The following is a 24,760-nucleotide window of genomic DNA, read 5'->3' on the forward strand; positions in this document are numbered from 1 at the left end:
AAGACTAATGACCAAAGACACATATCCTCGGGGCTGATTGTCCATACAGAATCTTTTGGGCTGAGCAGCTACTCATCTGATTGGGGACCCATTTGCACATACACTCCCATTCTACAAAAACAAAACAAAAAGACTGTGCAGTGCGGGTGAATTCCATTCTATCGACTGTCGGCCTCGTTAATACTGGTCTGGGTTCTTTCATTGGTTTACAGTTTAGACTCTAGACACTCCCAGAGGCTCAAACCCTCCAAGAAAGCCATTATTTTAATCAAATAGTGGAAAAGCTAAGGCCAACATGCTATTGAGTGTGTCTAATACACGCCTTAGAACCCAAAGACCATCACCAACTAACTGCTAAGGTTTGAATATGTCTTCTCCAAAATCCAGGTATTGACATTTAATGGCTAGTGTGATGGTATTAATAGGTAGAGCCTTTGAGAGATGGTTGGTCGTGAGGACTCCTCCCCCTGTGAGTGGAATTATGGCCTATATAAAAGAGCTTCATTCAGGATGGGACAATTTTGCCCTTCTGTTCTCTGCCACGTGAGGATGCATCACTCCTCCCTTAGAGAAAGGCAGCCCCAAGATGCTATCTCAGAAGCAGAGAACAGGCTTCACCAGACCACTGAACATGCCAGCACCTTGAGCTTGAATCGTAAGAAGAAAGTAAATCAGTTCCTTATAGATTGCTCAGTCTGTGGTATTCTGTTATAGCAGCAGGAATAGACTAAGACACCAACCAAACCACCGGAGACAAAGGACCCATAGTAATTGGCCAAATTAGAGGGCCTGCCTACATCATAAGCCTGGGGCTCTAACCTCAGCCAGATATTTTGATTGCCAACAAACTGATACTGTTAACCATGTACTCACCCTCCCTGCAGTAGCTGGGATTCCTACAGATAGTAAATTGAGCATGCCTTTCAAATACAAAGGACCACACCCCTAACCACCGCCTCTTCCCCACTCAGGGCCAGAATTCCCCCTTCCTAATCACCCCTGGCAAGTGCCACCTGGAGCCCTGTGCCCCAGAGCCTGCTTAAAGTGTTCAAAGCAGTCCATCCAAAGCTGGCTCACTCTGCCTAACCTGTTCCTTTCAATGAAAAAATGTACTAATGGCTCTTATGTACATCTCCCTCACTCTCTGCTTTGGACTGACCCCGCTGCTTCCTGGTGGTATATCCTTCTGTGGTGTTGTATGGCTCCTCTCCTGGGGATCCCTGAGTATCAAACGCTTTACATGGCCATTCTCCTCCTGATCTGTAGGCCATGCATTCCTAAGTGATAACACAACCTATATCTCCTTCCTTCCTTCCTTCCTTCCTTTCTCTCTCTTTCTTTCTTCCTTCCTTCCTTCCTTCCTTCCTTCCTTCCTTCCTTCCTTCCTTCCTTCCTTCCTTCCTCTCTTTCTCTTCCATGTGTGATTCTGGGGATTGAATCCAGGGGCATTCTAACTCTAAGCTATACTCCCAGCCTTATTTTTATTTTTATTTTGAAACAAGATCCCGCTAACTTGCAGAAAGCCTTGCTAAGTTGCTGAGGCTTGTGATCCTCCTGTCTCAGCCTCCCAAGCACTGGGATCGCTGGTGTGCACCACCACACCTAGCAGTGATATGAATTTAAGATGCATGGCACAAGTCAGTGCTAAATCATTTCTATTTTATACTGACACCGTGGACCTCACTGTAGTAGAGTTAACACCTCACTTTTTTATTTTAAACTTCTTGTGGATGGAGATTTTGAGAAACACTCGGTGCACAAGAAATTCTTAGGCAAATATGTAATTTTATCTTTTATCAACTCACAAATAGAACTGGTTTTAATATCTGAGATATCTTTAGGTTAAAATCACACAACATAATGTGAATTGTCAAGGGTTCCTCAGTTCAGATAAGAAATTGGGTTCAATTGTTAAAAATGTGGGCTTTAGCACAGAATGTTGGTTGGAAAAAACAATACATGCTTGGCCATCCACTGTTCCCCTCACAAATCTGTAGCTTTATGAAAAGTTTGGGTCTGTTAGGGTCAATCTCCTAATGCCTATGCTCAGAATGCCCTGTGGGGGAATGGCAAAGGAGAGAGACTCTCCCATTTCTCAACCAGCAACTGATGCAAACTCTCTGTTAAGCAACCAAATTAGAAAACAAGTCACAGACAACCCCAAAGCGAATCCACTAACCCCACAGTAAGTATGCTACAAGTTTTGTGATATTTTCTGCTCAAACATCTTATTAACACGCTTACTACTTGGTTTCTCTGGGTTTGTACCATGTAAAGTGTGGTATACAGACCAGCATTGAGTTCCTGCAAGAGGTTGTTGTAAAAGCAGAATATCGGCTCTCCTAACCCCAGATCCACAGTCAGAACCTGCATTTTGATAAGATCCCAAGGTGATGTCGATGTACTTCAAATTTGAGAAGTGCTCCTGGAGAAGACCTAAGATAAAGACTTCACTTTCATCCTGTGTTGTTTTTGTTGTTTGGTGATTTTTTTCCCTTCCACTGAGTTTTGGAAAAGGTAGAATAGCTGGGTATAAAACTGAAGGAAACCAATGAATCTTTTAGCTATTTGAATTCTTGGCTCCAATCTTAGAAAAATCAGTTGTGGCTTTCTTGTGTTTGCTGTTTAAGAAAGGGGAAAAAGAAAGGATAGATCTATATTTGAACCAATAGTAGTGATACAACAAGCAAAACTAAAGTCAAGATACCCAATGATCCTAATATCCGAGGGATTAAGAAGTTCTCTGCCACAAATCATGTAGGAGATTCCAATTCTTTCCATTAAGTTGGTGCCCATTTAGTGAGTATCTGCTAAGTTCTGTATTTACAGAGTAAAACAATGCCTGCCAATCTTGAGAACCTCAGAGCCTAGTTGAGATTCAGATAAATAAAGATGTATCTACCAGCTGTGTCAAGACCTATCGGTTCTCTCTAGAAGATTTAATGAAGGTCTCACACAACGGCTGGCTTCAGGCCAAGTGGAATATATCACCCAGTTTGTGAAAGGATGGCAGAAGCTAGATGTGAGGCCCTCTTTTTTTTTTAAGTACTGAGGATTGAACCCAGGGACATTCTACCTCAGAGATATACCTCTAGCTTTTTTATTTTTTATTTTTTATTTTTATTTTTTTTATTTTTTTGTTTTTGGTGGTACTGGGGTTCCTGGAAGCCCGTCTATCTCCAGGCTACACTCCCAGACCTATTTTATTTTTGGAAACAGGGTCTCCTAAACCAGCGCGGCTGGCTTCGAACCTGCACCATCCTCCTGTCTCTGCCTCCCAAGCGCGGGGATTACAAGCGTGCGCCACCACGGCCGGCCTTGTTTTGGTTTTTGAAACAGGATCTCACTAGGTTGCTGAGAGTTTCACGAAGTTGCTGAGGCTGGTCTCAAACCTGTGATCTGCTTGTCTCAGCCTCCCAAGTACCAGGATTCCAGGTGTGTGCCACTGTACCCATCAGGGCTCCTCTTTGAGGGTGTCAGTAGCACACCCAGAGCTCATGCACCAGTGTGGTGACATTCTTCCTGCTGGCAGCTGTGAAAGAGCAGGATGGAAACACATTTGGCATAAATCAAGGCCTTGCCTCACGAGTGTGTGTAATAAACGCAACCACATACACAGCATTTACTTACTTACAAAGACTTTGGAGCCAGACAAAGCTGGCTCCCATTCTGTCTGATTTGATAAGTCACAATGGTTTATGTGAGATTTTTATCACTGGGAGAAGCTGGGGAAACAGTACATGGACACTCTGATTTGGGGACTTCTTATCACCCTTAAGCTATGTCAAAATGACAAGTATAAGTAAAAGAATCCCATCTGGCATCGCTGTAGAATCTAAGATGGCCGGCTTTGCCCTCTCAGCCTTATCTCCTATTCTGCAAATTGGTGCTGTGGTTTGAAGGTGTCTTCCAAAGGGCATGAGTTGGGAGCTGAATCCCCAGCATTGAGAGGAGGGAGCTTCATGAGGCAATCAGGCCATCTCTTAATGGACTGATGCCTGTATTGCAGAAGCAGGTTAGTCCTCTCGGAGTGCATTCCTGATCAAAGGATAAGTTTGGCACCCTATCCCATTCATGCTCTTTTACCAGTGATGCCTTCTGCCATGTTTTGCCACAAAAAAAAATCCTAACTAGGTGTAGCCCCTCCGTCTTGAACTTCCCCGCCTGCAGACCTGGGAGCCTAATCAACGTCTATTCTTTATAAATTACCTGATCTCGGGTCATATTCTGTGATAGCAAGACAAAAAGGACTAAGACAAATGTTATTCCATTATACACCATAATGGTTATGCAGTTATACTGCAGCTATGTATACTACAATTATGTACAATATATATTAGGCTATAGTGTAAATACGTTCTTTTTTCGGTCATTGAGCATCTATTTTTTGTTCTTCAGGGAACTAGAGATTTGAATTTTATCTTGACTGAACAATTGACTGATGTTCTCTGCTCTTCCCTAGATAAGGTCATGGCTTGGGAGGAAGAACTGGACCAAATTAGGCCAACCCAGCATTACTAGTTATTTGTCGGAACAGAACAGGCCATTCCCAAAGACAGAGCTTTAACAAACACAGAATTGTGTTTCCTCACAACTCAGGGTTGGAAGAGCCGTTCTGCTGGCTTCACCTAAGTTCAGTCATGGATCGAAGTTAGCTGGTGGATTGGAATAGGACAGTGTTTATGTCGGGCAGCTTGACCCTGTGCCTGGGCCAGGGCTGAGGTGGATGAGCCTCTCTCTTTTCCTGGGGTTTCTTATACTCAAGGAAACTATCTTCAGCATGGTGTTCCAGGTTCCAAAACACACAAGGCAGAATCTTTGAGATCACATGAGGCCTCACCTTGGAACTGCCACAGTGTCATCTTCCCCACATTTTACTGATAAGAACAAGGCACAGCCCCATTTCTAAGGGTGTGCCTGGAGACTATTTATTTATTTATTTATTTATTTATTTATTTATTTATTTTTGCGGTACTGGAGATTGATCCCAGGGGTATTCTACCTCTGAGCTATACCCTCAGTCCTTTTTTTTTTTTTTTGTGGTACTGGGGGTGGAACCCAGGGGCTTTCTACTTCCAGGCTATACTCCCAGACCTATTTTCTATTTTATTTGGAAACAGGGTCTCACTAAGTTGCTGACGGCCTCACTAAGTAGTTGAGGCTGGCTTTGAACCTGTGCGATCCTCCTGTCTCAGCCTCCAAAGAGCGGGGATTACAAGTGTGAGCTACCATGCCCGGCTCTCAGTCCTATTTCTTTATTCTTTATTTTGAAACAGGGTGTCACTCATTTGCAAAGGTTCTCACTAAGTAGCTGAGGCTGGCTTTGAAACTGTGATCTCCTGTCTCAGCTTCCCAAATACTGGGATTATAAGCGTGCGCCACTACGCCCAGCTAGACTCTAACTTTTGAGGGGAGAAATTAAAAAAGAATATGTGGCCGCGTGAAATCTACCACATCAAGCAACTCTCTCCTAGGACTTGGAATCAGGGGTGGAGAGATGTAATCAATTATGGAACACGGCTGCAATTGAGCCATCTTGTATGGGAAATTCCAGCAAGACAGAGTACTAATTGGTTCTTGTTACCTAGACCCTTGATGCTTTCTCCTACTCTTTCCAAACCTGCTTGTTCAGCTCTTCCTTGGATTCCAGAAACCCTAATCCATCATTCTAATAAGTTCCTTTTGTGTGTGACTTGGTAGGTTGGATTCTGTTGCCAGTTTTTAAAGAATCATGATACCAATAACTCTTTCATGAAGGTGTTATGAGGATCAAACAAGAAAAAGTAAATAAAACACTTAGCAGAGTCTAGGCCCATAAACACATTCAATGCACTTAGTGATAATGATTAAAATAACTGGAACCTTAGAGGGCCGACTGGAAAGGAAAGGCGTTAGTAAACAATGGCAGGGAAGCCACGTGTGGCGGGCCACGCCTGTCATGCCAGTACTTCACGGGCTGAGACAGGAGGTTACAGGTTTGAGGCCAGCCTCAGAAATTTAGTAAGACCTTCAGGAATTTAGTGACACCCTGTTTCAAAATAAAAAGTGAAAAGGGCTGGGGGTGTATCTTGGAGGTACAATGTCCCTGGATTTAATCCCTAGTGAAGAAAGGAAAGGGAAAGAAAGGAAAGGAAAGGGAAGGGAAGGGAAGGGAAGGGAAGGGAAGGGAAGGGAAGGGAAGGGAAGGAGGAAGGAAGGAAGGAAGGAAGGAAGGAAGGAAGGAAGGAAGGAAGGAAGGGCATTGAGGAGATTTTTTGCTCTCATTTTTAGAGACAAAGACACATTGGACCTGACCCTGAGTCTGGCTTCCTGTGTGAGTTAGGACTCTATTTACAACTTCCATAAACCGGCACCAAGAGTCTCAGTGCAGTCACTGGGATGTTTTAAAGTTATTTTTTATGTGAATCCTATGATGATACATTTACCCTCCAAAAGAGGAGAACAAGTGCCTCCCCAGAGAATACCGTTTCCTGTAGCACAATTTCCCCAGAGCACTAAAATATGTGTTCGAGTAAACACCAGGAGCTGACCACATGGGCGACAATAGTTCTGATAGGGTATCCTGCTATTCTTGGGCTCCTGCCAGTGATATAACACTCTTTGGTGAAATCACTTATTGGAAATTCTGATTACCAAAGACCTGAAATAGAATCAACAACCCAGGGATGTAAAATATGATGAAGATGGCCTCTCAGAACCAGTGGGGCTTATTCTCAATCCCTCCTGAAGGGGTCTCATCCAGGATGCTGAATGGGGTCATTGCTACCGTATGCTATCGTCTTCTAAAATGTAGCTTAATCATAAACCCACAGTGAAGATTTGCATCACTTTTGCTATTTTTCTTCTTTTAAGAATCATCAGATCATCAGCCCGAAGAATTTATCTCTTAATGTGTCACTGAAATACACATTAAAAGAATTGCAAATATTGGTGCTTGTTTCTGACATTTTACCTTGAAAACTATATACCATAAGGCAATGTATTTAGTGTTACTTCACTGAAAATATTCATTAGTAGTTTACATCTGTTAAACATAAAAAAAAAATCAATGGGGAAAACTGTCATTCAAGAAGTGTCAATTGATTTGGGTGTGGTGGCCCATACCTGTAATCTCAGTACTTGGTAGGCTGAGACAAGAGAATCACAGATTTGAGGCCAGCCTCAGCAACTTAGAAAGGCCCTCTGGAACTTGGTAAGACCTTGTTTTAAATAAAAAATAGAGCCAGGCGTGGTGGCGCACGCTTGTAATCCCCGCGCTTGGGAGGCGGAGACAGGAGGATCGCGCAGGTTCGAAGCCAGCCATGCGCGATGGCTTAGGAGACCCTGTTTCCAAATAAAAAATGTAAAAATAGTTCTGGGAATGTAGCCCGGAGGAAGAAGGGCTTCCAGGAACCCCAGTACCACAAAAAAAAAAATAGGGCTGGGGGTGTAGCTAAGAGGTAGAACACCGCTGGATTCAATCCCCAGCATATACATACATGCATATATACATACATACACACATGCATAAATACATACATACATACATTGGGTGGTCATTTGGGGCATACTCTTTAATTCCACTCTAGTATAAATTTCACATAAATCTGATATCAAAAAGTAAAAAAGATAATTAAAGGACTAGAGGGAATGGAAAAATGAGAACAAATTAAATTTATAAAACCTTATAGAGGTCAGTTTGTCAATTCATATTAAAATGATAAATCGCTAGCTAGGCTTTCTTCCAGGAAATTACATGTTTAAGAATGTAAGTATCACATAATAGTCACACATATATGAACTAATTTTTAATAGCACAGATTATAAGTAATAAATTTCTACTGATAGGGGACTATTAAATCATATTACAGTCACACAATATAATTCATCCAACAGTTAAAAAATTAAGAGGAAAAAATGAGAGAAAGCTTTATCTGTACTGATAAGTCAGTGTCTCTAAGATTTTTTAAGAAAAAAATCAAAGTTTAGAACAATGGGTTCAGTATTACACCATTTGAGCTAAAAAGGGAGTGGGGAGCAGAGATAATTTTTTTTGTAGTACTGGGGGTGGAATCCAGAGGCTTTCTACCTCTAGGCTATACTCCCAGACCTATTTTAATATTTTATTTGGAAACAGGGTCTCACTAAGTTGCTGAGAGCCTCACTAAGTAGCTGAAGCTGGCTTCGAACCTGTGCAATCCTCCTGTCTCAGCCTTCCAAACGCAGGGATTACAAGCGTGCACCCCCACGCCCAGCTAGAGAGAATGTATTCTGAAATGTATAAATGCCTTTGCCTACATAGGTTTTCAAAAGCTCTGGAAACTCAAAAAAATATCTAGTAAACAGGAGGGCCAGGCATGTGGGGGGGAGGGGTACATTGCCTTGTGATACTCTGTTTTGTTTTTTGAGCTATGTCAATGTATTTGCTTAGCTAAAACAGCAAAAAACAAACAAAAAAACAAACAAAAAAAACAACTATCTCAAACCATCAGGACAGTAGACCTCACGAAGGTCCTGTCTTGTAAAGGAGAGAGACCTGGAGAGCTGGCCTGCGCTGAGGTTCTAGCGGGAGTCCCTGTGGTTAGCCTTGGCAGAGCCTACACGCTTGAAGCATTTACCTTTGCTCCTCCACTTCCCTGTACTTGCGCCCTTGCTGTCCTACTCCTTAAAACAACCTATGAACTTGCTTTTGTAATCCCTGCTTAGTAGCTTAGACAATTGCACCTCTGAGGTTTGACAATCCCCAAGATCTCATTTGCATTAACGTGTAAATCTGGAGCAGCACCTTGTGCCCACAGACTCCAGGCTGGCTGCTTTCCGCATGCTCTTCGGCCCCTGGTCACTTGGCCCTGGTGCGCGGTGGGCAGCTCAATGCTACCTGTTTCTATTGTCCCGTGAAATGTACTCTCCATTCTGATTCCCTGGACCGATAATACGGATGCATGTGCCAGCCCTGCTCCGAATCCGGGCTCCTGGAGTCTCCTTCCTGTGCAGGAAGATAGTGTTTTCCTGGACCTGTGATAAGATTTCCTCCACCAAAACTCCTAGCAAAGCACATCTCTGTCAACTAGTTGAGCCAACCATGGCACACTTGGACAGCTTCAGAATTTCTGCCAAGGAGGGAAGTTATGAAACTTGAGAGACAAATGGTAGGAGGACTGGAGAAAAGGGCACGAAGCAGGTGGTGGAAAGCTCAGCCACCGCGGAGAATCCTAGATGACTCCCAAATGTGGGAGCCTTGAAGATACCACAAGGGCTTTATGTTGCAGATAATGATGAGTTTTCATAGGCCCATACATGCTGGACACTGTTTTAAATGTTAAGAATGACTTTAGTTCTCCTAGCAACTTTATGAAGTAGGTACTCTTGCAAATCTGTTTATGAGTGGATAAACTGAGGCTCAGAGAGTTGACCCAAGCCACCTAAGGTCGCACAGCTAGTCAATGGCAAAGCAGCCTCTTTGAATCCACACAGACTGGTTCTATGTAACCATTAAACTTTGTGGCAAAGTGATTTGCTCAACTCAACTACTGAGTAAACCGTACTGGGACTACAGCCCAGGATTTCTGCATCCAAGCCCAGAGCTCCTCCAGGTAGATCTATCCAGTGTATGCATTTGGGGTGAAGATGCCATGACCGATTCAGGAAGCTGCATCAGGAAGGAGGATCATGGGAGGAGGGGGAGCATCAATTCCTTGGCCTCGGGGCAGATGGTTCAACTTTCCATTGGCCTCCCGCCCTTCTGCAGAGCCACAGCTCTGAGATTGACAGGTCGACCCTGCCACTTGGGCTAAAGTTTCACCTGATGGCTACACTGTCCTAAGCACCCCCTCCTTCTGCTTTCTGTCTTATCTTACCAATGAAGGGGAAATTGCCTTCAGTAACAAAACCAGTCTCCTGGGGTTTGGGGAAAATAATAAGTACCCACGAGATCAATCTCTTGGGCCCTTTTCATATGTTCTCAGGGTGCATTGCTTCCATTTTAGAGATGACAAAGTTGAGTCTCGGGCAGGTTAAGTAATTTGCTTAGAGTTGTAGAATCAGTAATGGAAAGACTGAGATTTGAACGTGTGTGTGTGTGTGTGTGTGTGTGTGTGTGTGTTTCAATACTGGGGTCAAATCCAGGGCCTCAAACATGCTAGGCAGATGGTCTTCCCCTGAACTACAACCCTAGGAGTGTTTGATTCTAAAGCCTGGTCATAAATGCTCCAAGAGTTATGTGCATCTGTTTCTGCTGTGCTATACCTCAGTCTGATGTAGAATTACAATGCACCAATAAAAGTAGAGAAAAGTAAAACCTGGTCATTAACATGGTGGTATATTGCTTCCCCAGCATGTGCTCTGAATCCTACAGATAACATTGTTAGGTCCACTAATAAAAATAAAATAACAACTAAAAACAATGTAGTAGCAAGAGACAAAGAGGTGGCCTTTTTTCCCAGCTTCTCTCCTAGTCTCCGTATCTTAGAGACTGGCTTTGACCGGATTGTGGTGAGGTAACCGTACTTACGTAAAAACTGACCCAGAAGCAAGCCATCTGAGAATAATTTAGAACCAGGTTCTAGGCCAAGAGAAAATAACTGAAAATAAGAACAGAACCCCCAAAGGGAAATTGATTTCTTGCTGGCAGAACCTTCAGCCTGCTTCCAAGTTCTGCAGCAATAGCAGATTTCCCAAAGTCACTGAGTCTAGACAATGCATTTAAGCAAAGAGGAGGAGGAGGAGGAGGAGGAGGAGGAGGAGGAGGAGGAGGGGGAGGGGGAGGAGGAGGAGGGGGAGGAGGAGGAGGAGGAGGGGAGGAGGGGGAGGGGGAGGAGGAGGAAGAAATCAGTGGGCTTCGTTTTCACCTTTCAGTACAGCACATGTGTTTTCTGGATGCCTATTAAATACTCTGCTCTACGGGGAGTGCCCCTGTTTTTTCTTTCCTCTGTGGGGCCCTTATCAGAAGTCTCATTCTACTCCCTACTTCTCTGAACGGTCTCATTTCACCAGTAGGTCAGCAAACGTAGTGAACACCTGACCTTGCATTTCCTAATGCTCTTTCCCTGAGCTACAACCAACAGGGATAAATTAAGAGTTCAATGAAATATCCTGTAGTCTCAAAAGGAACCAGAGGAGAAGTCAAGTGGGTAGGTAGCAAAGTGCTGACCACGCATTTTATCGGGTGGAACCACTTTGACCGCTGTGGGAAAGTCATTCTGCAGAGGAGGTGAAGTGGTGAAGTTGTATTTTTTTTTTTTGGGGGGGTACATGGGATTTAAATTCAGGGGCATTTTGCCTCTGAACTACACCTGCAGCCCTTTTTCTTTTTCTTTTCTTTTTTTTAATTCAGTACTACGGATGGAACCCAGGGGCATTCTACCTTTGAGCTACACCTCCATCCCTATTTTTTATTCCTTATTTTGAAACAGGGTCTCACTGAGTAGCAAAGAGCCTCATTAAGTAGCCGAGGCTGGTGGCGAACCACGATCTTCCTGTCTCAGCCTCCCAAATGCTGGGATTACAAGCTTGTGCCACCACACCTGGCTCCTTTTTTATTTTTCATTTTGTAGCAGGGTCTTGCTAAATTGCTGAGGGTCTCAGTAAGTTGCTGAGGTTGGCCTGGAATTTGAGATCCTCCTGTCTTATCCTTCCAAATATTGGGATTATAGGCATGAGCCACCATGCATGACTGAAGTTGTCTTTTAACAGCTTCATACATCTGATATTTTTCAAGTACTAGACTTTATTCTCAGTTTAGGATTTGAAGCAGATAAAAATCCCTGCCCTCCCTAGCTCGATTCTGGTTCAGTTTTTACATAAGGGACAGTGAATTCTCAGAAAGTAATTTGATTTGAATTCGATCTCATGTTGCTTCTTTGTTGCTGGGGAGGGTACTGGAGATTGAACCCAGGGACATCCTACCTCTAAGCTACACATTCAGCTGTATTTTATTTATTTATTTATTTATTTATTTATTTATTTATTTATTTTGCGGTACTGGGGATGGAACTCGGGCATTCTACCTCCAAGCTACACCCCCAGCCCTATTTTTTTATTAATTAATTAATTAATTAATTTTGCAGTACTGGGGATGAAACTCAGGGGCATTCTACCTCCGAGCGACACCCTCAACCCTATTTTCTTTATTTTGAAACATGGTCTCCCTGAATTGCAAAAGGCCTCACTAAGTAGCTGAGGCTGTCCTAGAACCATAATCCTCCTGTCTCAGCCTCCCAAATGCTGGGATTACAAGCATGTGCTACCATGTTTAGCTTAATCTTTTATTTTGAAACAGAGTCTCACTAAGTTGCAGAGGTTCTCACTAAGTAGCTGAGGCTGGCCTTGAACCTAAGATCCAGTACCAGGATTACAAGTTTGCACCCACCATGCCTGGCTTCTTCATTTTTAGACCTTCCCTCTTCCCTCTGCATCTTGATTCTATCTGAAGGTGTGTATGCTTTTAAAATGGAGCGTCAGCCGGGCATGGTGGCACGTACTTGTAATCCTAGCATTAACAGGAGGATGGCGGTTCACGGACAGCCTCAGCTACTTGGTGAGGCCCTCTGCAACTTCTTCCAAATAAAGAATAAAAAAATAGGGTTGGGGCACCAGAGCGGTGGCGCACGCTTGTCATCCCAGCATTTGGGAGGCTGAAACAGGAGGATCACATAGGTCCAAAGCCAGCCTCAGCTACTTAGTGAGGCTCTCAGGAACTTAGTGAGACCTGTTTCCAAAGAAAATATAAAATAGGGCTGAGAGTATAGGCTGGAGGTAGAAAGCCTCTGGGTTCTACCCCTAGTACCACAGAAAAATAAAAAATAAAATTTAAAAAAAGGGCTGGGGGTGTGGCTTGGAGGTAGAATGCCCCTGGTATGCAAAAATAAATAAATAAATAAATAAATAAATACATAAATCTAAATAAAAAGAAACATCAATTAAAAAGAGGAAACTCTAGTCTTCTTAGCAATCAGCTTGTGTCTTGGTCTACGTTTTATCGCCCTAAGTGCCACAGCTCACATTGTGAAGGTGCAGGGCAGAATATAAGCATAGCTGTGGTCTAATTAAACTATGAACTAGAGAATGAAGGGTTTGAGAGGAAAATAAAATTGAAATAGGGGATGAGATTAGGGAGTGCTAAGAGGTGGGTGGTTTTAAATAGGGAAAGGGGTAAAACTCTCTGAGAACTTGACATTTGAATGACACCCAGAGGGGTGAGGCTGATTCCCAGAAGGAAAGCTTGCCAAGCAGAGGAGGGAGGGGGAGTGAGCCTAGAGTGGCGGGAGGCAGGGGCTGCGGGGATGGGAAGGGCCAGCGTGGCTGCAGCAGAGAGGGCGGAGGAGGGAGAGGGCAGGTTAGACTCTGTGGGCCCTGGAGGCCATGCAAGGGCCTGGCACCCTGCAGGGACCGCCATGACAGCATCGTCTGTAACCCGAAGCACTGCGCGCTGCCCCGAGGGCTTGTTCGTGTCCTTGACCGCATGTGATCCTATCCCGTGAGGTCGTGAGGCAGAACAGTCCACTCATCTTCAAGATGAACTGGACTCAGAGACTATTGAGAAAAGGACCGGGGTGCCAGGGAGCGATCTGACCGGGCTTTGGCCGGTATCTCTTCAAGCCTACACCTTTGCCCTTTCCACCCGGCCGGGTTCTAGCCTAGGCTGTTTACACTTTTCAGGATGGAGCAACAGTGAAAAGCGGAAACTCTGGTCTTGGCGATGATGGCTCGTCTTGGTCCATTTTCTATTCCGAAAACCGAATCCCATAGACAAGGAGACTCACAGAGAACAGAGGTTTATTTAGTGCCTGATTCTGGAGACCCGGGAATTAAGGGGCAGGAGACTGGCATCGGGTGAGGGTCCCCCACTGCAGGACAATATCGAGCCAGGCATTACTTGGTGAGAGAGGACTGCTTGCCAGAAAGAGTCGTTTTTCCAGCTAGGCTGTTCTGGAGACGCTGAGCCCAATGCTCTGACAGCAATGAATCCATTCACAGGGGCAGAGGGATTAAGCCTCCCGTCCATAAGCTTTGGGGAGACAAGTTTAAACTATAACATCTTTTATCTTCTTTTTCTTTTTCTTTTTCTTTCTTTCTCTCTTTCTTTCTTTCTTTCTTTCTTTCTCTTTCTTTCTTTCTTTCTTTCTGTGATACTGGGGATTAAACCCAGGAGCATTTTTTATTTTATTTATTTATTTACTTATTGTGGTACTGGGGATGAAACCCAGGGGAATTCTGCTTCCACGTGACACCCCAAACCCTATTTTTTATTCTTTATTTTGAAACAGGGTCTCACTGAGTTGCAAGGGGTCCCCTAAGTAGTAGCCGAGGCTGTCCGTGAACCATGATCCTTCTTCTCAGCCTCCCAAATGCTGGGATTACAAGGGTGCGCCACCACGCCTAGCTAACTCAGGAACATTCTACCCCCTCTCCCCACTTCATTTTTTTTTTTAAACAGAATCTCACTAAATTGCTAACGATTTGCTGAGGCTATCTTGAACCTGCAATCATCCTGTCTTGGCCTCCCAAGTACTGGGATTATAGGTATGTGCCACCACGCCTGGCTTCTTATATCTTTCTGTACAGGAACTCTCTTGTTTTCTCATTCGTTTTACTATCTTCAGATACAAAGGAGTGCAGATAGCACACAGCCCAGACACGGAGCCAAGTGGAGCCACTGACCTGTCTACCATCTTTCTCTTATTCTGACCCCACACTTGATCTCTGAACTCAATGGCAGAACTCCATCTTCCCAGTTTTGACTTCTGACATTCCCCAACAGAATACGATTTGCACTGATGCTTTGGCAAATAACTGGTCCAAACCCAGCCCAGCCTTGAGACCTCATCTGGAGTTATTTGCCTGGTGAACAGCTCAGCTGTTTTTTTTTTTTTTCCCTCTAGTCTAGCCTTGGGAAAATCAGCTCCTATTCTTAGACAGTTAATATTTATCTTTGTTTCTGGAGTTCATTTTGAATCCTCTAAAATCCTGGGCTGCAAGGTTTTTCTGTATGTTGTCTCTGTGGGGTCTTTGACATTTTTTTATTTTTTTATTATTATTTTTTAAAAGACCACTCAGCCTGAGCCAATTTGATGAATGGAATCCTCGGAAAGAGGCTCCATTAAACAAACAGGTCTGCTAAGCTAATAAACTCTGCTCTGGGCCTCGCGCTCCTCTTGTGTAATCTCTCTGTGCGGTAGCCAGGCTGGCTGGGGAGGGAAGCAGCTGCTTTCTCAAGGTCCTTTGTGTCCCAGGCACTGCTGAATTTGACAGAGAAGCAACAGCCATCTCTGCGCTTTCCCATGCCCCGCCTCCCGACTCCTATTTATTTGATACTAGGGATGGAACCCGGGGCATTCTACCTCCGAGCTGCACTCTCAGCCGTATTTTTATTTATTTATTTATTTATTTTTAATTTTTTTTTTTTTTTTTTTTTTAGTGGTACTGGGGTTCCTGGAAGCCCTTCTACCTCCGGGCTACACTCCCAGATCTATTTTATATTTTTGCAACAGGGTCTCTTAAGCCAGCGCGGCTGGCTTCGAACCTGCGCGATCCTCCTGTCTCCGCCTCCCAAGCGCGGGGATTACAAGCGTGCGCCACCAAGCCCGGCTGTATTTTTATTTTTTATTTTGAAACAAGGTCTCACTGAGTTGCAAAGGGCCTCACTAAGTAACTGAGGCTGTCTGTGAACCGTGATCCTCCTGTCTCAGCCTCCCAAATGCTAGGATTACAAGCACGTGACACCACGCCTGATTGTATTTCTGTTTTAAAGATGTGGGGTCAGGGACAGCACTGGGAATTGAACCCAGGAGAATTTTACCTCCAAGCTACATCTCCCAGTCCTATTTAATTGTTGTTGTTGTTGTTGTTTTGAAACAAGGTCTCACTAAGTTGCTGAGACTGGCCTTGAACCCTTGATCCTCCTGTCTCCGCCTCTCAAGTACTGGGCTTACAGCTGTCCTCCCCCCATACCTGGCTTTAAAGACATTTTAGTTAATGTGCATTGTGATTCATTAACTTTGAACTCATGGCCACCAGCATCAAAACTCATTTCAGAATGAGGCTTACCTACTGTACATATTTTCTTCATGAGGCATACCTCAGCCTTCTTGCATGTAAGAATGCCAAATACACACATACCAGCACATACGCTTGGGGACCATTTTAAACAAGAAATCAAAAGGCATGAAAATGAAAATAAAATATGGCGCCCCATAGACCATGGAAGGAAGCTTATTTACAGGATTAGATCTGAGACTAGCAGGCACAGGGCCACCTTGTTCAGCCCTAGCTGGGAACACGCACAGCAGGTAGTTACAAAGCTTTGCCTCCTGACGCAGGTGCACAAGTGCCTTAATGAGTAGGCAGATTTGCAAATATGGAATCCATGAAAAATGAGGAAAAACTGTATATGCCCCTCGGTCAGTATATAAGAAATGTGTCTAGTTCTTATCATAAAATGTGATCTTCATGAAGTCTTTCCAAGGTCTCATATGTAGATTTGGGGGCTGGGTTAACTTCATCCTGATTATTCAAGTCAAAACACAGGCGCCCAGGTAAAGAGAACATGTTGAACAGGGCTATCCAGGCCTGGGAACACTGCGTGCTACTCACGAACATTAGGCAGTAGGAGACCAAGACCAACTCAATGTGAGTCTGTGCCATCAGACACAGTGAATTCATCTCCACATGGATTGATACAGCCCCAGGTGTAAGGGTGAGGGCTCTGCCCTCTCTTATGGGCCTGGATAAAATCCAGAGGAGCTAAAGTCATCTTAGTGACCTTAAGTCATCTTCTAGTGCAGAGGCCATGAGGGCTGCTGAGTCCCTACTGCCTGGAAACTGCACAGAGGGACCCCATCGCTGTCTCTGGATCCCACCATCCAGCTGCCCTGGCCAAGCACAGCTGCACTTCCAGGAACCAAAGAGCCACAGCCAACTGAAACGTGGAGCAGAAGTAGGAAGCCTCTCTGTGTTGATTTTGAGGCTGCCATAACAAATTGCCACAAACTCAGAGGCTTAAAACAATAGAAATAGGGTTTTTCCCTCTCTGGGAACCCCTCCCCTTTTGGGGAGCTTTTCTCTCTCTTGCAGGTCATGTTAGCCTTGAGAGAAGGCGGAGTGCAATTGAAGGCACATGGCCCGGGATACACTTGGGTAGTGACCTCAAGGCCTCTGCTGGACATCAAGGCCGACCAGGGCTCCTAGGGATGACCTGCACATCTTTTCTGGCAGATCGCGTGGACTCTGGGAGAAAGCAGTTTGCAACTGATGGCACTTGGCTTGGGCTACACTTGGGTAGTGACCTGAAGGCAGCTACTGGACACCAGAGCCCCGACAGCCCTATAGGTGTTCTGCCACTTTCCCTATTCCTTTCTGGCAGATCGCATGAACTCTGGGAGAAAGCAGCTTGCAACTGAAGGCATTCGGCTTGGGATACCCTCAAGTATTGTCCTGAAGGCAGCTGCTGGACTCAGAGTTCCGACAGCCCCTTTGGGGGTGTTCGGCCACTTTTCCCTATTCCCTGCTGCTTCCAATAAACCTTTTTACTCCCCTTAAAAAATAGAAATATATTCCCTCCCCATTTGGCAGGCCAGAACTCAGAACCTGGCAGGGCTGGACTTCCTCCTGCTGGGCAGGGCTCTAGGGAAGAATCTTCCTGACTTTTGGTGGCCCCAGGCTCAGTGGTGGCCACATCACTCCATCCTCTGTCTCCATCTTTAGATGGTCTTCACCTCTGTCTGTCTTGTAAGGACATTTGTCATTGGATTTAAGTGTCATCTGGATAATTTTGGAATCTTTAACCTTCCTATGTTTACAAAGACCTGTTTACCAAATACGGCCACATTAGTAGGTTCTAGGGATTTGAGATGGATACGCCATTTGGGATTGGGGGTGCTTTTCAGCCCATTGTACTCTTTTTTTCTTTACCCACTGTTTTCAATTTGTTTTCAGGGTGCCAAAGTGGTCCCCTATCTTTGAAAAAGAAACATCTCCCTTAGTTCCAGTGCAAAGGTCCCATTCCCAGGGCCGAGAGAAGGCCTATGCTGGTGTGGAGGACCAGTTCCTATGACTGAAAAATTTCCAGCCTCTCAATTCACCTTCCCAAGCTCTTCCCACCTCTTCCAACAAAGCCCTTGTGTTTCATCAACACCAGCCACATGCCAGATAAGACAATCTTCCTAGAGTGGACACAGCTGAGCTGAAGTGGGGACCCCCTCTCCTTTCTCCCAAACCCCATAGATCAGTCACCAAACCAAAGTCTCAGAAACAGTCTCTGCCTAAAGCGAAACTCCACCGGAAGGCTTTGCTTAAGTTATACTCAATTAATGTTTACTGCATGAAGAAACAAATAAGCTGTAAACATCTCTTTCACAATAAAATCTTGGTAGGTCCCCTTATTGGATGACAGTCATTGAAACCATCAGGCAAGCAAAAGCATTTGTTGCATTGAGTTGAATCAAACCTGAAGGCAAAAACAAAGTAGAGAAGAAAAATGGAATGAAATACACCAGTTTTGACAGCCTGTTTTCTGTGATAACCTGACTGAGTCCTGGTGCCCAGAGATTTGGTCAAACGTTATTCTGGATGTTTGGGGGAGGGTGTTTCGAATGAGATTTACTTTTAAGTCAGTGGACTTAGAGTAAAGCAGATTGCCCTTCCTACCTGGCCAAGCTGCACCCAATCCACTGAAAACCCAAGTAGTAAAAAGGCAGAGCTCCCTAAGCAAGGAGGATTGCCCCGCAGACTTCCTCTGGACTCCTCCGTGGCAACAGCGCCTCCTAGTTCACCAGAGGACTGCTTTTTTTTGTTTTGTTTTTTGTGGGTCTGGGGATGGAACCCAGGGGCATTTGACCCCCGAGATACATCCCCTGCCCTATTTTTTATTCTTTATATTGAAACCGGGTCTCACTGAGTTGCCTCACTAAGTAGCTGAGGCTGTCCGCGAACCGCGATCCTCTGGTCTCAGCCTCCCGAATGCTGGGATTACAAGTGTGCGCCACCACACCCGGCTCAGAGGACTGCTTTGGACTTGAGTGTCAGTTCTTTCCCTGACTGCTGATCTGCATTGCTGGATCTTGGGCTCACCAGGCTTCCATGATCATGTGAGCCAATTTCTTAAAATCTACACACACACACACACACACACACACACACACACACTATTGATTTTGTTTCTCTGGAGAACCTAATACATTCATGATATGCCAAAGGGCAAATACAAAACCAGTGGCAGTAACCCTAGTTTTTTCTTTTCACCTGACTAAAGTTGATATGACTCTGTCCACCACTGAGTTAAAAGGCTTAGTGCTAGTGTTTATTTTTTTCCCCAGATGTATGTGTATCACTTTGAAACTCATGATGGTGTATAATTACAATGCGCCAATAAACGTATAAAAATGTTTTCAATTGGGCATGTTAGCACACACCTATAACCCTAGTATTAGAAAGGCCGAGATAGGAGGATCACAGGTTCAAGGCCAGCCTCAGCAGTGTAGTGAGGTCCTCAGCAACTTAGTGATACTCTATTACAAAATAAAAAGTAAAATAGGGCTGGGGTGTAGCACAGATGTAAATTGCCCCCGGGTTTAATCTCTAGTACCCCCCCAACAACAATAATAATAACAATAGTAATTTTCAGAAAAAATGTTCAGTATTCTTAGAAGTCATGTTAAAATGTTTATCTGTTATAGTCCATAGGCTCAAAAACAAATTTGGTTCTTTTAATCATATACATATTTTATTTTTACATTTTCCTTATACTCATGGCTGGCATCAATGCCAAGTATTACAAGCCTACTCCATGGGAAAGCCTACTCCATCTTTGCTGGTGATCCAAGGTACTCAAAATGTTATTTCCAACCAGCAACACCAGCATCACCAAGAATTCATTCAAAATGCAATTTCTCAGGCCTCACCTTAAGTCTACTGAACCAGAAACTCCCAGGGTAATACGTGTTTAACAAGCTTTCCCATGACGGAAACATGATTTATACGTAAAAGACTGAAACATTTCCCCAGTTTTCTTTCTTTCTTTTTTTTATTTGGTGGTACTGGGGTTCCTGGAAGCCCTTCTACCTTCGGGCTACACTTCCAGACCTAATTTTACATTTTTATTTGGAAACAGGGTCTCCTAAGCCAGCGCGCACTGCTGGCTTCGAACCTGCGCAATCCTCCTGTCTCTGCCTCCCAAGCGCGGGGATTACAAGCGTGCGCCACCACGCCCGGCTCCCCCAGCTTTCTTAATTACAGAAGATAAAATTATTCCTCTCAAAGACCTCTCTCTCTTTTTTTTTTTTTTTTGGTGGTACTGGGGTTCCTGGAAACCCTTCTACCTTTGGGTTACACTCGCAGACCTATTTTATATTTTTTTAATTTGGAAACAGGGTCTCTTAAGCCAGCATGGCTGGCTTCGAACCTGCGTGATCCTCCCGTCTCTGCCTCCCAAGCGCGGGGATTACAAGTGTGCGCCACCACGCCCGGCCTCCAAAAGACCTCTCTTGACTGGTAAGGTCCTGGATAAAATTGCTCCAGATTAGCTATTGAAGAAAAATAATCTACAACCTGATTTTGTCACACCTTGGAAATTAGCAAAAGTGGCAAAACCAAGCGCATTTCTGCACATTCTTAACATTTAACCCTCCACCACAGATAGACTCGATTCCTCTTCATTTTTGGTCCTGTGCTTTCCTCATTCTTTTTTGGATTACTCAAATTGTCCATCCCTCTCTCCAATTCACCAGCCCATTACCGAAAGCCCAGCTCAGCTCTTCTCTTCCTCACCAGGTCTTTCAGCGATTTCTTCCACCTGGTTGGAATATTGCGTTTTCTCATTTAATTACTTTAACATTGGGTTGCATGATCCTTTCTCCTTTTTCTGCTCCACACCAGATTGCAAAAGTCTGGAAGAAGGGGCATACAACTTAGGCCCAGAGCTCAGTGCTGAAGACAGAGTAGAGAAGCAACAAATGCTTGCTGGGGAGAAGGGAGCTACCGTGGTGATCACATCAATTTTGCTGGTCCCTAGCAACCGTTAGCAGATTTGCTTATCGTTTACCCAGCTATTGCAAAGAAGTCTCCATTCCTTGTCCATGAGTAATTACAGACTAGAAAAGAGAAAATAAATATACAGGAAGAAATATCAAAAATAAGACTGGGCCATTGTAGAAGTGCAAATGTGTTCTGGGATCACAGATGGGGGGAAAAATCAGCAGCACCGTTCAAAGAACTTACATCTTCAACAGCTAGAACACCGCTGGCACTCAGGAAATATTTCTTTTTGAAAATTTTTTATTGGTGCATTGTAGTTATACATCTTAATGGAGTACAAGATGGTGGAAGCATACACGCACATATCACCCAATTAGCCCTTACCCAATTCCTGCCCAGGAGATATTTCTTTCTTTCACTCTTTTTATTTTTGCGGGTCTGGGGATGGAATCCAGGGGCATTTGACTTCCGAGCTACACCCCCTGCCCTATTTTTTATTCTTTATTTTGAAACAGAGTCTCACTAAGTTGCAGAGGGCCTCACTAAGTAGCTGAGGCTGGCTGCAAACCATGATCCTCTGGTCGCAGCCTCCCAAATGATGCTGGGATTACAGGCGTGCACCACCACGCCAAGACCCAGGAGATATTTCTGATGGACTAACTGGTGTCCAGATTTTTGTAGGTTTTGAATAGAACTTGACACCTACTCAAGAAGTGCTCCTGGGATGAATAAATGCACTCTTAATCCCCGTCTCAGGCCAGGAGCATTCCTGATACATGCTGGGCACTGTGGTTTCCAGAATCTGTGAACATAGCTGATTCTGTGGTGGGAATTCACCTTTGCAGAATGGATCAAGGGCATGCTCCTGCACAGGGAAGTGAGGATCCAGTCATCATCATGACTTCATCCATCTTCCATTGGGTAGTAAACCACATATGGGCATCATCTGATGGTTGAGAATTCCCAGGCATCTGCTCAGCATCCCTGGGGAGCTGAGCCCTTCAGTTCCCACTGGGAGTCCTAAGTTAGGGCTGGTGGAACTCAATAAGAAGGTGGGGCTCTGGATGCTTCTGCTAACATGACTCACTCATTCACCCACACAGCTGCCCTCCCCAGAGTTCTGGAACTGCTGAGACACAAGCGGTAGACCAAATGGAGAGCAGGGAAGGTGCCTCCCCTCACGCAAGGGCTTGTTAGATAACCCCCAGATTGGATGGCTTTCTGGTATACTAGAAAGAATATTAGAATGAGAGCCAGGAGATACAGGTCTGAGCTTTGCCACTAACTGTCTGTGAGACTACATTAAAATCACAATATTGCTGGGCTTCTCTTTTCTCTGTAGGATGAACAGATCAGCTAACATATTCCTAAGATCCTAAAAGCATCAATATTCTATTATTTGTGATATCACCGTGCTCTTATGCCTATTCAGTATAAGTTTAGAGGCATCAAAGAATGTTTGCTTCAAATAATAATGTTCACCGGGTTTATGTTTTCAGACTTGCTTAAGGTTTTGGCTAATTTCTTATCATTTTATGCAATCATTTGGGATGCCTAGAAAATTCTAATGTCTGACTTAGAAAGCATGCTACTAACCTCTGGTCTACCTCTGTTTCATTTGCTATATTTTTAGAAGTAAGCCTAATTATACAGACCATAGAACCAATGTTCTAAACTATAAACAAAGGCATTTTCATGATTTAAACCATCTCTGCTGGCTGGGTGTGGTGGCGCACGCTTGTAATCCCCACGCTTGGGAGGCGGAGACAGGAGGATCGTCCTGGTTTGAAGCCAGCCGCGCTGGCTTAAGAGACCCCGTTTCAAAAATATAAAATAGGTCTGGGAGTGTAGCCCGGAGGTAGAAGGGCTTCCAGGAACCCCAGTACCACCAAGAAAAAACAAAACACAAAAAAACAAAACAAACAAACAAAAATAAACCATCTCTGTTGAGCTGGATAGTCACTGGAGTTCAGAGAGATTGGCTCTACTGAAGTCCAAGTTGCTTAAATCATGAGGTCTCCAAGGCCACCTGGCCCCAAATGGTTAGTATTTTTAGAAGCTGGCATTGGGTTACTATTGAGAAATGTATGATAAAATTACTAGCAGCAGCATTTGTTGGCTGAACTATCTAGTCTTGAAGTCTGCTTTGTGTTGGATGACAAGGTGAATGAAGTGTCTGGGAGTCGAGGATCTGACGCATTTGGAGTTTGTTTATTTTTTCCATAAGCTTCTGGATGGAAATGATCCCAAATACCAAAAGAATGCATTCTCTCTTAGGAACTTTTTGTTGTTTTGGGTAACTTGAGGGCTTCAGTATTAGAAGTTCAGGAAGACTTTCCTTATTCCATAATGGAGGTATATCAGCAAAGAAAGTGGGGGGAGAGTTGGGATAGCTGCTGTTCTCAGGGGTATAGAAGGGACCCAGAGATGTGGGGCAATGAGGCTCTAAGAGACCACATTTAAACGTTCTTAGGTTGATACGCCATAAGATCCCAGAGGACAATCTCAGAAAATTGTAATGAGAATTTTTCTTTTGTTGGAGTGTTTTTTAATTTTATTTTGCTTTCTTCTTTATTTTAGACCATCTTGGGTCAGGGAATCCAAACTTTCCAATATTAAACATATTAATGACTGTCCTCTGTTGAGGACCTGCCACCATCTAGAACTGTGGTATCTAAGACAGTAGCTTCCTGAAACTTTTTAAATGTAAATTTAATTTAAAATTTGATCCTTAGTCACACATTGCAAATACCCGGTAGCTAGTAGCTACCATATGAGATCAGGCAAAATAGAAAATGTCTGTTATTCCAGAAAATTTTATTAGACAGTGCTGTGGCCACTCTCCAAATATCTTGTGACTATTATTCATAATCTTCACACATTTCTACAGTAATTATTGCTCCCCTATTTTTGTTGCTGCTATGGCTTGGATTTCGAGTGTCCCCCAAAAGTCAATATGTTAAAGGATGGTACTTTGTTCCTATTCAACATGTGGCCATTTGGTCCAAAGCCTGCTCCCACCATGATGTTCTACCATCTTCCTCCCTCACCAGAGACCCAGCCAATGGGACTACTTGATCTTGGACTTTGAACCTTCCAAATCATGAACTAAATAACCCTCTCTACTTTATAAATAACCCATGTCTGACATTTTGTTCTAGTGATGAAAATCTGACTGATACAACCTCCAAGGAAACTGAATTTTAGAGGGTTCAGTGATTTGTATACAGAGTATAGAGTTAATTGACAGAGATAGAACACAACTGTAAGTTGATCTGGTTTTTAAGCCCATATATCTGCATTTACACCATGATTTTTTATTACAATTTCTCAGCATAGAGCTTTCTTTTTCAAAAAGTCTTTCAAAAGAACATTCTTCAAAAAAGATTTGTCATTGAGCTAGTGTGATTTTAAGTAGATAGTTTAAATTACCAAGACAAAGGGAAGTACTGTGGGAGTATTCCCACAAAGGCTTTTAAATTGTTGGGAAAATGACAGGGAGCTTTGGTATGGTTATATATAAATATGCTGTTACCACATTTAATCACATAATAATGAAAACCAGTTTTGGAAGCTGCTAGACTTTGCCTGATAGTTCATAGTACAAGAAATGGATATAGACATCCTTGAATATACCATTTCAATCATGCTGCTAAAGTCAATAAGAGCCAAGCTGCCATGGAGTATCATCTATAAAACATGAGAAACAAGCCAAAGATATGACTCTATCTTAGAGATAAGTCATGTTTTGCCTAAATCTTCAAGATTATGTATATATTTCTAGAATCCACCTTAAGAAAATATTTAAAGCACT

Source organism: Muscardinus avellanarius (genome assembly GCF_963383645.1).
Source record: "Muscardinus avellanarius genome assembly, chromosome: 14".
NCBI lineage: Eukaryota > Metazoa > Chordata > Mammalia > Rodentia > Gliridae > Muscardinus > Muscardinus avellanarius.